Source organism: Trachurus trachurus, assembly GCF_905171665.1.
Source record: "Trachurus trachurus genome assembly, chromosome: 3".
Lineage (NCBI taxonomy): Eukaryota > Metazoa > Chordata > Actinopteri > Carangiformes > Carangidae > Trachurus > Trachurus trachurus.
The window spans coordinates 30578852-30592702 of record NC_139893.1 but is presented as its reverse complement, the minus strand read 5'-3'; the positions used below and the strand labels follow the sequence as shown (position 1 = coordinate 30592702).

At 40.7% G+C, this 13851-nt stretch overlaps 1 protein-coding gene across 2 annotated transcripts in view; it reads right to left on the bottom strand.

Annotated features, from left to right (window-relative positions):
• LOC310984195 (C-myc promoter-binding protein-like) overlaps positions 1 to 7948 on the bottom strand; it is a 71412-nt gene extending 63464 nt beyond the window's left edge. For both annotated transcript variants that reach the window (XM_083969345.1, XM_083969346.1), the window contains exon 1: positions 7619 to 7948. The gene's annotated coding sequence lies outside the window, so the exon portion shown is untranslated. The remainder of the gene's footprint in view (positions 1 to 7618) is intronic.
• Between the last annotated feature and the right edge of the window lie 5903 nt (positions 7949 to 13851).

Here is a 13851-nt window from a genome sequence, read left to right as displayed (position 1 = left end):
TTAAGAAGTGGATTTTAGCCAAGTTTGGTATTTATCTAATGCTGTCAGATGAAGGTTTTTCTTCAGACATTAAAAACAGTAATACCAACAACGCCTCGGTGGGTGTTGACACTCACTACATTTATAGCTATATCAAGTGGAGGAAAAGCCTTTGGGAAGCAACTATCTTAAACCACAGAGGCTATAAATTCTATTGTTTCTCTCGTTATTTTTTATTTTTCCCTCATAATTTCCAACCTCGCCTCCTGCATAACCAAACAAGAGGGACTTTCTGTCTTATTAAAAACAGAAACCCTCTGAAGTGTCTCGGCTTAGTGAACAAAAATACTTTCAAGCAAGCATTAGGATGAGAGAGCTTCAGCTACGACACCACTACACCTACGGAACGACTCACCTTGACTTGAACTGACATCTTCAATGTTAGACAGTTGTCAAAGCAGGAGGAGGATGCATAGGGTCACACACTCACTGAGCTTATATCCATTACCACTCACTGCTTGCCTTTACATAAGCAGTGTGTTGCTAATGTAAGTGATCGTGATGCAGAGGAGGATCAGTGGGTAAAAAAAGGGAAACAATAATGTCAGGGTTAGCAATTGCGCCCTGCTGGGACCGACCTATACAAAGTATGAATATGTTAATGGTACTTTCGGTCGCATCGGTGTTAAAGCGTTGATGAGCATACAAAGTATCTTTAAAAACTCTGTGCAAGGTCTTGACCTAAATTTCCTGGAGATGCAGTGAATTAAGCAACCTTCACCTTCTTAGTATGAGACTGTGATGTGTTTGTTACGGATAATTAAGCAGAAACTATGATGGATGTGGCAGCAGCAGGAGCATCAGACGCAGCAGTGACAGACTTTACTCATCCATTTAACAGCAGCAATATCTGATTATATAAAAAAAAACACATTTTAAAACACTTACAGGCAATCCAAAAGCTGCAATGTAGACTATTGTCACATCTCTGTAGTGCGAGACGTGTCTCTGTCACAAAACAGACTCCCCTCCGTTTCTACAAATCTATCAATCTACGCAAAGTACATGTAATCAATACCCTGCCAGTAAAGACACAGGGAAAACAAAACATCCAGACTCCCTTCAAGTGATTGTTTGCGTGTAAAAGCTCCAGAGTAGTATGGGCGGCTTGTCAATCATGGATTTGTCAATCACGTGAAATCTAACGTGCATAGTAACTACTAGGTTGTATCGTGTATTGTGTCCTGAAGCAATGCACTATAGTTCCTCCTCAATGTGGGCGGAGTTGTCATATCACGGCGGCTATGGCCGATCCTGTCGTCAGCTCCAAACTCATTATGGACTCACATTAAAGAACAACAACAATCTCAGTACAAATCAGTGGTCGCTGTTGCCGGTGTGTTTTCAAAATTGATTTGATTCTCGTGTCGGACGTCACGCTCGCGACTCTCGCACTCGCGACTCTTCTGGTGACGACGCTCTGGCCAATCAATGATGTTCAATAAAAATTATTTCTTTGCCTTTTGTCAATTCACCCAAAAAGAAACTGTAATCGGAAATCGGGTTTTGAGAGAAGAAAATCGTGATTTTACTTTTGGGCAAAATCGAATTAGCTCTATGCCAGAGGCTTTTTTTTATTTTTTATATGGATCGATAATTGCTTGTTTATGATATTACCAATAACTGAATAAGGTCAAATAGCCATCCATAGTGGTCACGAGTTAACATTTTGATTTAAACTCAGTTTCTTGTGACTTGTACTCTGATAGTAGGTCTGTCCCTGAATCAGTTTAGAGTAATACCTTGTGATGTATGAACTCTGACAGTGTAAACATTATTACTCATTTAGTTAATTCTGTGGTTAAATCATTGTCAGACAAGTTTGTGACTTGTTGCTCCTGTATTATTACATAACATGACGCAGTTTGATGTAATTTCAGTTGACAGAATGTGAGTTGTTGGCACTAGGTCTTATTATTACCTGATGACATGAATCATTGTCATTAGGTGGCAGACTTGGCTGGTACCTATACTGGATCTGCAATGAGCTAATCCTGGCTGTAATCAGGAGCTGTGCTGGCAGAGGAGGCGCTGGTGATGGCAGTAATGGAGGTCGGAGTCAGTGACTGAGTAGATAGATGCTTCAGTGATGCTGAAAACGCCGCTGGCATTTCATCTGCTGAGTCTGGGACAGGTCTCGGGGACAGGTATCAAGGTAAATTTGGGGATCACAATTCCCAGGCTTCAACCATACGCAGGGTGTTGCCATACAGTATTAGCACAGAGATGTGCTAAAGCAGAGCCCTGTGGGAATTAATACCATGTCTCCAGGAAACCCGATCTCACCGACCTGCCGACTCTCCCAGCCTGATCTTTTAATTCCCTGGTTGGCACAAAACCATTCTTAAGGCTGGTGTTTTGCGTTTGAGAAAGACATAAAGTGATTTGTGCAAACATGCACATTTGTTTTCCTGTGTGACCTCTTTTAATTTGCAGCTTGTTAACAGTTTTTATTCACTGATGTCTTAAGACTTTAATGATAAGAACCAATTTCTGTATGACTGATTAGAAGAAAAAAGACAGCGGGGAATAATCCTTGTACTTTTGTGAACCCAGGAGACCACACAACAGCAGAATAATATGAGAATAAGACAATTACAGTTTCAGCGGTGAAGCCTTGGCTGTTGCAAGGAGGTTTTAGCCAATTCTGCTGCACTACAAGTTTCCCCCCCAAGTGGAAAATCTGAGTTTTAATGTAAATTAGCAAAGGAAAAAAATGTGCATACTTTTGTGCATGTGAATGCCACTCTATCCATATTAGTCAAAGACGCTCTTTGTTGTATCTTAAAATGGCAAGCATTACTGAATCACTGAGTAGGGATGCGTCTAACAGCTTTCTTCCCTGGTGTCACAGTCTATTTTAACGTAATATTTCAGATCATATATTGTTCTGTTCCTATGTTCCTTTGATAGTGGCAGGTGCAAAGGTATTTTTCAGTGATTTTAATCAAATTACGGACTTGAATGGGTTCACACTGTTATGCCAATTCATTAAGTGCTTCGATCAGTACTCTCTTATTGTCTGAACAGTACCAGGCATTACTTGGAGTATTGTAATTTTTCAGTATATGGATAACACCTTCCAGTAATTCAAAAGAAGAGTTGAAATGTGTCTTCAGGTCATTAAATCAAGTCGTCTTATTTGAGTTTAGTGTGTTCTTGCCATAGATGCAACAATGCAAAGATAAACATTAGGCTAATACCAGTGCAGTAAAACTTGACACTTCTCAGTGGATTCATCGGTCTAAGCACCTGTCCGGCTCTTCGAGGGGTCAATCCATTTTTTAAAGCTATTTATTTTTCACAGAACTACGGTAAATTTCATTCCCACAAACTGCAGCCTGCTGTATTATTTGTCCAACAACCAGATGCCACCCACCAAACCAAAGACACATCCTGCCTTTCTCCATGCAGACAATACTCTGAGCTTACAGCTAATTAGTGTTTGTGGACGGTATTCCCTGGGAACATGTAATCCTGTTCTACGCGCAAATCAATAGCAGCTTTTCTTTTCTAATACAGTGTCTCCTTTTGGTTACATTTTGCATACAACTCAGTGCTGTGACCATAAAAGGACACTTAACCAATTAAACATCTGTTCTGTTTCCAACAAGTATTATTATTATCAAGTCTGAGTACTTTTTGAATACAATAACAAGTGTCTCTGTAGCAGTAAGTCTCTAAAACTGGCACCAGATCCCTGCCTGATCAGATTTGTAATGTTAAGCATTTGCTTGAACATATCAGCTCACACATCTTTAAATCTTGCATTGTGTTTCTGTTACATACATTGGGATCCAAAGTGATCCCAAAGACCCATGCATGACCCATTGATCATTTTGCAGCAGTGGCCACCACCTCACTGTAAAATGACTTCTACCGCTGCAATGCCATGATTCATGAAGTTGCAAAGTTTCAATTGTGACTAGGCAGAGGGATTTTGATGTGACGTGGTGACACATGGTGACAGTAGGGCTGAGGTAAGAGGGAGACAGAAAAGAAAAAGAGAAAAGAAGAGAGAGAAGGGTAGATTTAACTGGCTAACATTGCATTAGAGAAGCTTTATGATTCACATAAACATTCACCATGTATTCTCTTTTGATGTTTATGGCCAACTAATTATTATTATTGATTAAAACTAATTTACTGTTCACATATAATTCAAGCAACCTGTCAGTGTTAAGACTACTTCAAAGAGAAATATTTGAGAGGCCATATAATATTGGCATCTGTAAATAGAGTTGGAGCCAGTGCTTTTATTCAGGCTACATTTTGATTAAATAACCGACTCGATGAAACACATCAGCCAGGAAATACTTTTTCTCCCGACCCGAAGGTCATGGTTCAAAACATTAAGTTTATAAACTTCAATAAGTGATAATATGCACATGCTCAATTCACTCAAGGTTGTGTAGCGGTGTTGCAGAGAGAAGGATCTTCCCTCTCTAACTACCTCCAACAAGTTATCACAGAATTAACATTAAGTAGTGATAGCTGATACGACCTACCGCCAGTGACATTTGTCATTTTAACTGGCAAAAGTAACGCTCAACACCAGCGAAGAATGAGAACCCGCTAACTGAAGCTCTTCAACTTCTGATTAGCTAATGGTTTTTAGCACCACAGCGAGTGAAGCTGTGTATTTTTACCTCCTCAGTGTCAGAGTTACACACTGATTTTCACTGGCTTATGCAGCAGGATGCTGAACTGTCAAAGCCAGCTGTCTGGGAGTGGAGGAGCTGCAACAAACGCAGGGACAACAACACAGCAGAGCCGAGTGATCAGAATACGTCCCAATATCAATCCCTGAGAACTCCATATTCATTAATACTAGTATAGACAAGGTCTTGTTAGTTAATTTTCTTGTGCTGAGACAGAGGTGACAGGTAAGATAAAGGTTTTTTTAAAAAGAAGAAGAACATTTTGAGTATTGTTAATTACTCCTAAAAGGGGGAAATGAGTTAAACATCGATTTAAAATCATTCCCTTAAAAAGCTTAAATTAAGAGGTAGCATCCCTTAATATTAGTTTCACTCAAGTGAAACACCCTGTGGGCTCAAGCCTCCTCATCAGCCTGTGCATCAGTGCTAGAGAGGGGTAGGAAATACATCATCATGTCTTCAAATCTCCATCACTGCTTCATTACAAAACAACTTCCCGAGGGAAACAAACTTTTGTAGCCTGGAAGTGAAGGCTGGCCTAGTGAATCTCCACAAAACATAAATTAAAAGAGGAAATAAAAAAAAAAAAGGAATACTTCCTCAGACTGCCAGGGGAATACGGTCAACACAGTTTTCACTTCAGACATTAAGCATGATGTTATGTAGAACAACTTTAAGTGCATGCTTAAGTGAAATACACAAACATCCCTCCAGCGTGACACTGGTGAGCAGCCACATTCTCTCACAGCTCCATGAAGTGAGACTGCCTTTTTCCCCACTTTGTTTGTGTTCGTTGAGTTACACAAGACGGTGGGGATCCCGTGCTCCCCAGGCCTCAGGTATTGAAGCCATCACTGCCACAGGGGGGCACAGTCTGTGTCAGTTATATGGACAGCAGGCATTAACCCCGAGGGTGGGGTCAGGGAGAGAGGAGCCAGGGTTACTGAGTGTATACCTGGAGTCTTCAATCAGCTAAGCAGCAGACACCGTCTAGCTGTCTGTCTCTTTGATCTTTTTACTCATGGCCGTAAATCCTGTGCTCACTACTACACAGCCCAGTCCACCACCAGATTCAACCAACTCAATGCCATTAGGCTCACGTGTGCCAGACGACGGTGCCTTCATTTAAAATACGGCTCTTTTTCCCCTCTGGCATTCCTGCAGGGCGCCCTCCTGCCCTCTGAACATGAACAGACAAGGTAGTAAGAGAGAACACAAACATCCCGTCCATCATTTGCACAACAACAAAATCTGGCCATGAAAATTTCCATATGTGGAGAAAGTAAGACTTGAATGAAAAGAAGAAAAAAAACACACACACACAGAGCAGGCAGAGGATTTATAGAGTTACAGTGTAGGTTACCTTTCTGGTATGTGGAGCTGAGGTTTTCAAATGACAGGCTTGAGAGTATTTCTGTCACATGTATGATTTGACCAGACTTGCCTGTCCCGTGCGACACCGCTAAACGATGCAGGAGGAATTTTTTGGGGAAGTAAACCTCCACAAAGTTAAGCCCTGATGGCAGGCTGCCGTCACCACTGCTGATCTCTTATGTCAGAGAGGAGAAGTGGTGAGGGCTGTGACGGGGGCTGGTGGAGGACTTCAGCTCACTTTCCTTATCCTGCTTGCACTGACAGAATTTCTCAGACCCACAGCACCATGCAGAAGTTTAAAGCTCCGCAGGTTCTTATTTGTGCACTATCATCAGGAAAAACATCTCAATCCCAACGGAAATGAGCCAAGAACGATCTTCAGAGACGAGAGGTTCTGCAACAGATGGTCTGGTCCCCACAGAGCACCGATCTCAACATCATGAAGACAATCTGGGATCATGTGAAGACAGGAGACACTGAGACAGACTAAATCCACAGAGCTGTGGCAACTTCCTTAGATGCTAAATATCCTCCCTGCAAAGCACCTTCAAAACTCCATGAATAAATAAAAACTATTCATGGCATGATTACCACATGAATCCTGGGATTAGATTTACTGCCTACAGGTTTTTCGCAACACTGTATTTGCAGTTTTGGCACACAATCAGTGAATGCATTCCCCTGACATGCACACTGGATTTATAAGGATGCATTTGCATACAAACTGTCGGAAAACAGAAAAACATCCAAGATCACATTTTCAAATCTGTTGTTTTTATGCGACTGCCAATCAAAATCCCAAAACTGTTCGGATGGATTCAACCCAGAGGCAAGCAGGGAATCTTAATATTTAAATGGCTTGACATTTTCAAGAACCTTTCAATCAAAAAAACACATGAACAATTAATCCATCATCAAACCTGTTCATTTACAACCGACTGTTTTCTGTGTTGACTAATCTATTCAGTTCTACACCAGACTGCTCATAGCGAAATATAAGAAAACACCAACAGGCTTCACAAGCAACAACTACCCCATGCACCTTCTGTGCAGCTGCATGAAACTAAGGTTAAATAAGACGTTTATTCTGCAGGGCAAACTGAGCGACCTAAAATATCCCGAGGCAAAGGGATGTGCACGGCGAGGGCAGTGTTTTGGGGGTTATTTTTAGCACGAAACGCCTGCATGCTCGTGGTTAAAACAGACGTTTCTCACCGTCACTGCACGACCCGAGGTTTAACAACCTGTGGCACGGTAACGTAACGTTATGAGCTCCGGAGACGAGCAGAGGTCGGACCCACTCGGGGAAAGCGTGGGAGTCGTCGGGGTCAGATGCTCCGAGGGCAGAATTGTCATTTAGCGACAGTTTATCAACTACACAACATAAAACACATGTAAATAACACACACACACAGCGCAGGCGAGGTGACAACGCTAGCATGAGGGATTTGTAGCCGGCTGTAGCAGCAGTTAGCAGCTGTTGGCCAAATCCCTCCGCAGCCAGTCAGTCAGTCGCTCACGGTAACGGTTCATCATCTACTTACCCCGTCTGTGAGCGTCAAATCAGTCCCCGCACACACGCACAACTTCAGCCGGTCGTCTACCGGCGCTGCCTCATTACAGCGCTGTCGGAGCCGGAGAGGAGGAGAGGAGGAGAGGTGACCGCCGAGGAGGCTGCTTGTAGTTGTAGTTGGGGTTTTTTAATCTACGTGTGCGTAGACAGATCTGTCCCCTCCGTGTCAGACTTTAACCGTTAGCTGTCCAACCGACCGAGGCTTCGTCTGTCAGTCACCGAGCCGAGCCGGCTGTCCGCTCCGCCGCCATCTTGGTTGTGATGGGGAATCCGCCGCCGTCTCCCTCTCTCACTCTGTCTCCCTCTCCCCCTCTCTCTCTCTCACTCACTCACTCTCTCTCTCTCACACACACACGCACACACACACACACGCACACACACACACACACACACACACACACACACACATCTCTGTTACATAGCCAGTGCGATATCTTTCATATGATCTACCTCTTGGTGACCAGTGTTTGCAATATTGCCTCATTCTTATCTCTAATTTTATACTTTTTTATTTTGCCTACTTTTCATACCATTTATTAATGAAACTGGCCTTATTTTGTCCATCATTAATAAAGAGCCCATATAGTTGCACAGGCCTAAATAATGGTTTCATTTTGATGATAAATAAACTTGGTAACACTTTACAATAAGGGTCCCTTAATTAATGTTAGTTAGTAGCCTATTATTAAGCATTTAATTAACTGTTTACAAACATATTAATGATCATTATTATGTATTACTTAGGATTAGGAAACACATTATTAATGTAGCCTAGTACTAAGCAGTTAATTAATGTTTACTACTCAAAGTTAGTTAATAAATTATCAAGTAATAATAAAAGTTATCATTATGTATGCATTACTCAGCATTAATTAACACGTTAGTTTATATATTAATGCTTAATAATGTACTAACTAACGTTAATTAAGGGACCCTTATTGTAAAGTGTTACCATAAACTTATACTCCAGTGGTGGACTGGACAAATAGGCCATAGGCTGGGCACAGGCCAAAGGGGCCAAAAGAGTGGACCAGGCAGTTGGTGAGCATGTTATTTGATGGTAAGTCAATCAAATAAGTGTAAGGAGCAAAGAGACTCAAATGGCCACAAAGAGTCACATTAAAGACCCCAGAGTGACACAAAATGATGACAGAGACACAAAAAAGGGCCATAGAGAGATGCAAATTGACTATAAAAAAACAACTAAAAGACACAAAATCACAACAATTCAATATAACCCAAAAACAGGGCAATTTGGCATGAGGTCATACTGAATGGGTGCGGGGGCTTTTTACCTGCCCTCAGGGACACATTTTCTTATGATCCATCTATTATAGATGGAGGAAGAAACTGATGTTAATTGATGTGAAGTGTACAGAGGACTCAGAACAAAGATTAAACACTCTGTGGCCTGGGTTGCCCTCTGTGAGAGGTTGGATTATATGAGGACTGAAAAAAGGGAAAATATGTATGAAATATTTTTCTACCTGACCTGGAGGGTCATGAATGAATGTCAAAAAGATTTTTACTGAGGAGTGAATTGCATTTTCATCCCCAGGAAGCAGAAGTGTGGTTTTGGGCTGCATCCAAAAACTCCCACTCAAAAAATGAGCTTTGTGACTTTTGAAGCCGTGTCACAATGGAGATGCATTAATGCACTGTTGGTTCCTGTATTTCTGCAAGATTGATGTTTTATATTTGAGTCCAGTGTCGCGATTTCTAAATAAGTTATGTTGTTTCCATCAGTAGAGCAGATGAGACATATGCATTATGCAGAAAATTTAGTGATTATGCAATTTGTTTTAGTTTGTTATGTGACTTGACAATAGGTTTTGTTCTTATTTGAATAATACGTAATAATAAGTATTGAATAATACTTTTTAATCAGTGAGGTGGTTTAATTATACCAAATGATGCACCAAACCTACTGAAACATTCATTTATTCATTCATTTTTTATACAGCTTATGCTGCACTGGTCACGGGTAAGCTGGAGCGTCAGTGAACTTTGGGCGAGAGGCGGGGTACACCCTGGACAGGTCGTCACTCTATCGCAGGGCTAACATATGGGCAATTTAGAGTCGCCCGTCAACCATGTCTTTGGTCTGTGGGAGGAAGCCGGAATACCAGGAGAGAACCCAGGCATGCACGGGGAGAAGTTTGCATGTTCACCTACTGAAGCAAATGTCCATTATTTTCCCCAAGATACCATGCTAATTTTGCAAAGAAATGAAAAAAACAAAAAAACATTGGAAATATGAAAAGCGAGAACATGAAATCCCATTTGAAAACCCAAAGCAATCCACTTGATGACAGACATGAAAATGACAAAATTGCAAAGAAATATTGGACCCAACAGGGATGAGGAGCAGAACACAAAATTAAAAGTAGGCTCTAAATCCCAAGAAGCAATAGAAATTTCACTAATCATGATCATACTGTGAGCAGAGATGTGTAATCAGGGAGTTATTACAGAAGTTGTCTCTTAAATTTTCTCCCACAGATTTGAAGCTGTTCTCACATGGATGATAAAATGACATACAGATCTTGTAGCTGAGCTCCTGTCAAGGTCTCAAAGAATCAAACAGATTGTGGGTCGAAATTTGTACAGGTGTGTAATGGGGAGAAATACACTCACCTACACAAATCTACAGTCCTGATACAACATGCATTGCAAGGAGTAAAATGTTCAACCCCAAGGTCAGAAGTGTAAAAATTAGTTTATTGGATATTTATCATTCTGCCGTGCCCTATTTTGTCCTTATTTTCACTCTTTTGGTTCCTCATCAACGCCTGAGCAACAGATTACATCCTTAGCTTCTGAATACATTCACCTAGCCTAACTATGATTGAGGTGGTGCATTCTCCTAGCCTGGTTGGCACGACTTTCCAATGTTGATACTCAGCAGCGCTTTTGCGAGGCGTGACGTCACTAGTGTGGGCGCGACCAGGCTAGCATTCTCCCTCAGTTCATTTATTAATAGCAGAGCTGTCAGTCCATTGAAATGTTAAATTGCAATTATTGGCATATAGTTAATCATGATTAATTGCAAATGAATCCCATGTTTGTTATTTGTTCAAAATTAACCTTAAAGGGATATTGTGTGTTTAATAATGGAAACAATGATAAATTGTCCAGAAAACCTTTAAGGCATTAAAAAAAATCTTCAACTAACAACATTATGGCACCATCTGAGTGGAAAATGCTAGCAGAGATGGTTTAGTTTGCAACTAAGGGTTAGGCCAAAGGTCAGTATGACAGAATGTGTTTTAATCGTGTTAAAATAAAATAAAAAGTAAATGGTCTGTGCATTAAAGGGATAGTTCACCCAAAATTCAAATTTCACTCATCATCTACTCACCCTCATGTCGACTAAGAACCTGTGAGTCTTCCGTGCCTTCTCTGAGTTATGGGGGGGTCCACGTAGCAGTATTTGTCCATACAATGGTTGTGAATGGATACCACTTTTCTTCGTCCAAAAAGACACACCAAAAAACATCCAAATACCTCCATACTGCTCGTCTGTAATGTCCCGCCTCTTGTATTGAAGCCCCGACATGAGAAATTGTTCCACGCGAGATTTGCACTGACACAGGAAGAGCAGTGAACTGAGACACTGGGAGCTTCCGCTACAAACAAACTTAAAATATAGACTTATTTAATTTTTTTCAGAACAATTTCTTATGTCGGGGCTACAATACAAGAGGGACATTACACCAGGGCGCCGGCCCCCCCCCCCCCCACCCCCCCTGTAACTCAGAGAAGGCACGGAGGACTCTGAAACTTCTCACAGCTCTTAGTTGATATGAGGGTGAGTAGATAATGAGTGAAGGAAGGATTTTGGGTGAACTATCCCTTTAAGTAGTGACTGAGCAATTCATGCCACAGCAAAATGCTAGCCACCCAAAATAAATTAAGCTATATAAAGTTAAAATAAAATGATTTATTTCATCACTGTGTGTGGTCTCAGTCTCTCTCACATTTCATTTGATTAATTGTTCATACTGACATGTGCTTTAAATGTTCAGACAAAGAAGCAATCCAGAAACTATAGCAAAGGCCTCTTTGTTAGTGATGCCTTAGTTTTATTGATGTCATTTCAATACAGGCTAGAAAGTAAAAACATGAAGGTCTCTGTGCCCCCTGGCTGCATGAACTGAAAGGGAAATACCCAAGCAATCTGGAAAAACACCTGAACTGCCTTCATAATGAATATTATTCAAAGTAGCAGAGGAGCCTGAAACACTGCGCTACAGCTCCTGCAGTATAGAGTCAACACTTTTAACATTGTGTATTGAATAATCAGGGACGAAGATGTGGTCAGAATGCAGTGTGTGTGTCATATACAGTAATGGTTTATTCTGACAAATCATTATTGCTACCTTTTTATATATTAGAACGTAAAAAACAAAAGATGCAACATGTGTTTGTAAAAATAAAATGCAGTGTGTGGTTTGATGGTTTTATGCACCCGGTATGAACTAAGGTCTCTTGGTTCAGCCCTGGTACATGCATTGATCTTCAAATGAATAAGTGTGAATGGAAAATGCAAGCTGACACAAACTCCTAAACATTTCAAGTCATTTAGTTGATTGTAAGTGACACCTCACTCATTTTCAGGCTGAATAAGTCCACTTTCCATTTCGCTTTGTGTTGGAGAGAAGAATATATGATGAAACAGGTTGAAACTGTTTGGCTGTGAGTAGGTGTGAGGTTTGTTCAGTGTCGGCGCGGGTGGAGAGCTGGTAAAAGTATTCCCACACAGTCATGCAGACTCATAAATCCTTTGAACGAACATTTCCCCCTTTGTTCTCAGAATGTAGATGCACCACTATTTGGCAGAAGGCTCCTTTGAATATTGTAAATGTAGATATTTTTCTGCTGATGATGCACATGCATAAAAAAGAGCGCAGCAGTTAAACTGGACAAAAAGTGTATGTGTGGAGAGTGGAGTTTAGCTGGAGGCTGATTTTGGAGGTGGATTGCCTACACAACATCTGATGCCTCCATCCAGACTCTCACTGGCTGAAATACACATTTGAAGTTGTTTTGCTTTGTTTAGCACAAACAGAAAAAACTTGGTGACTTCAAAGCAGCTGGCTGCAGTTTCAGGCTGTTAAAACAGCATAATGATAATGTCTCCAGACTGGCTCACAAACATGGCTGACTTATTGAATCATGTTGAAATTAGAAGCATTTCTTGATGTGTAAAATCTGTGCATGTTGTCTCGATCCTTCCAGATTCCAGTAGGGAGAAGTTACATTTTAAAAATGTTTAAGCATATCAGAGTTTTTTTTATGAAGGATTCATTAAGAAATATGTTTTACTATCACTAACTCTTTTTAGTTTGAGAAGTTGGTGGGTCTCACACGTTTGAAGTATGGTGACTTGATACTAAAACTATGAGCACAAAAATTAGCATTAACAATGTTTTTACTATATGCATGATATAGGCTACATTACCACTAATATGAAAATTGCATGTGTCAGATGTCAAAACCTTCTGTTCCCTCGGAAAATGTCCTTTTATCCTGTTATTAATATCATACATCACATGAGTGAATGTTTTAAGTATTTTCTTTCTATGCTGCTGCTGCAGTAGTAGTTTAAAGTGTAAACACATTTTTATCGTCCAACTGATTTTAAACTAACCTATTGTATAAATATTATAAATGACACATGTCCTAACTCTGTCAGCATATATAACATTTGATGACTCTGTTTCTCAGCCAGATTCACCTTCACCACCTTGGTCATGTCTCACTGCTGTCACCTGCTGTCTGCTGGTGCCAAACACAGTCCCTCCATTGAACTGCATTATGCTCAGCACTGACCGGCTGATTGTGAAATAAGTATAGTTTGTTTTTGGTAACTTTGCAGAGACAAAAGTTGCTTTTGTCAAACTTATAAAAATTATTTTCAGTAGGCCTATGTATATGTCTCAGAAAATGTTCCTGCTTCCCATGCACCAGCAGCTGTTTTCTGAGCAGGCATAAGACAACTCACATTATCAATAAAAACTTAACAATTCCTCCCTAGTTTTAGATTTCTAAAATTTAGATTGTAAATCTAAAACAATCCACATGCAGGAGACAGTAATCATCATGTCTGCTCCTGTAGCTTTATAAACCTGCTGATGATAGCTGCCGTGCAGATAACAGATGGTTGATAACTGCCTACTGCTGCAATACAACATAGATAAT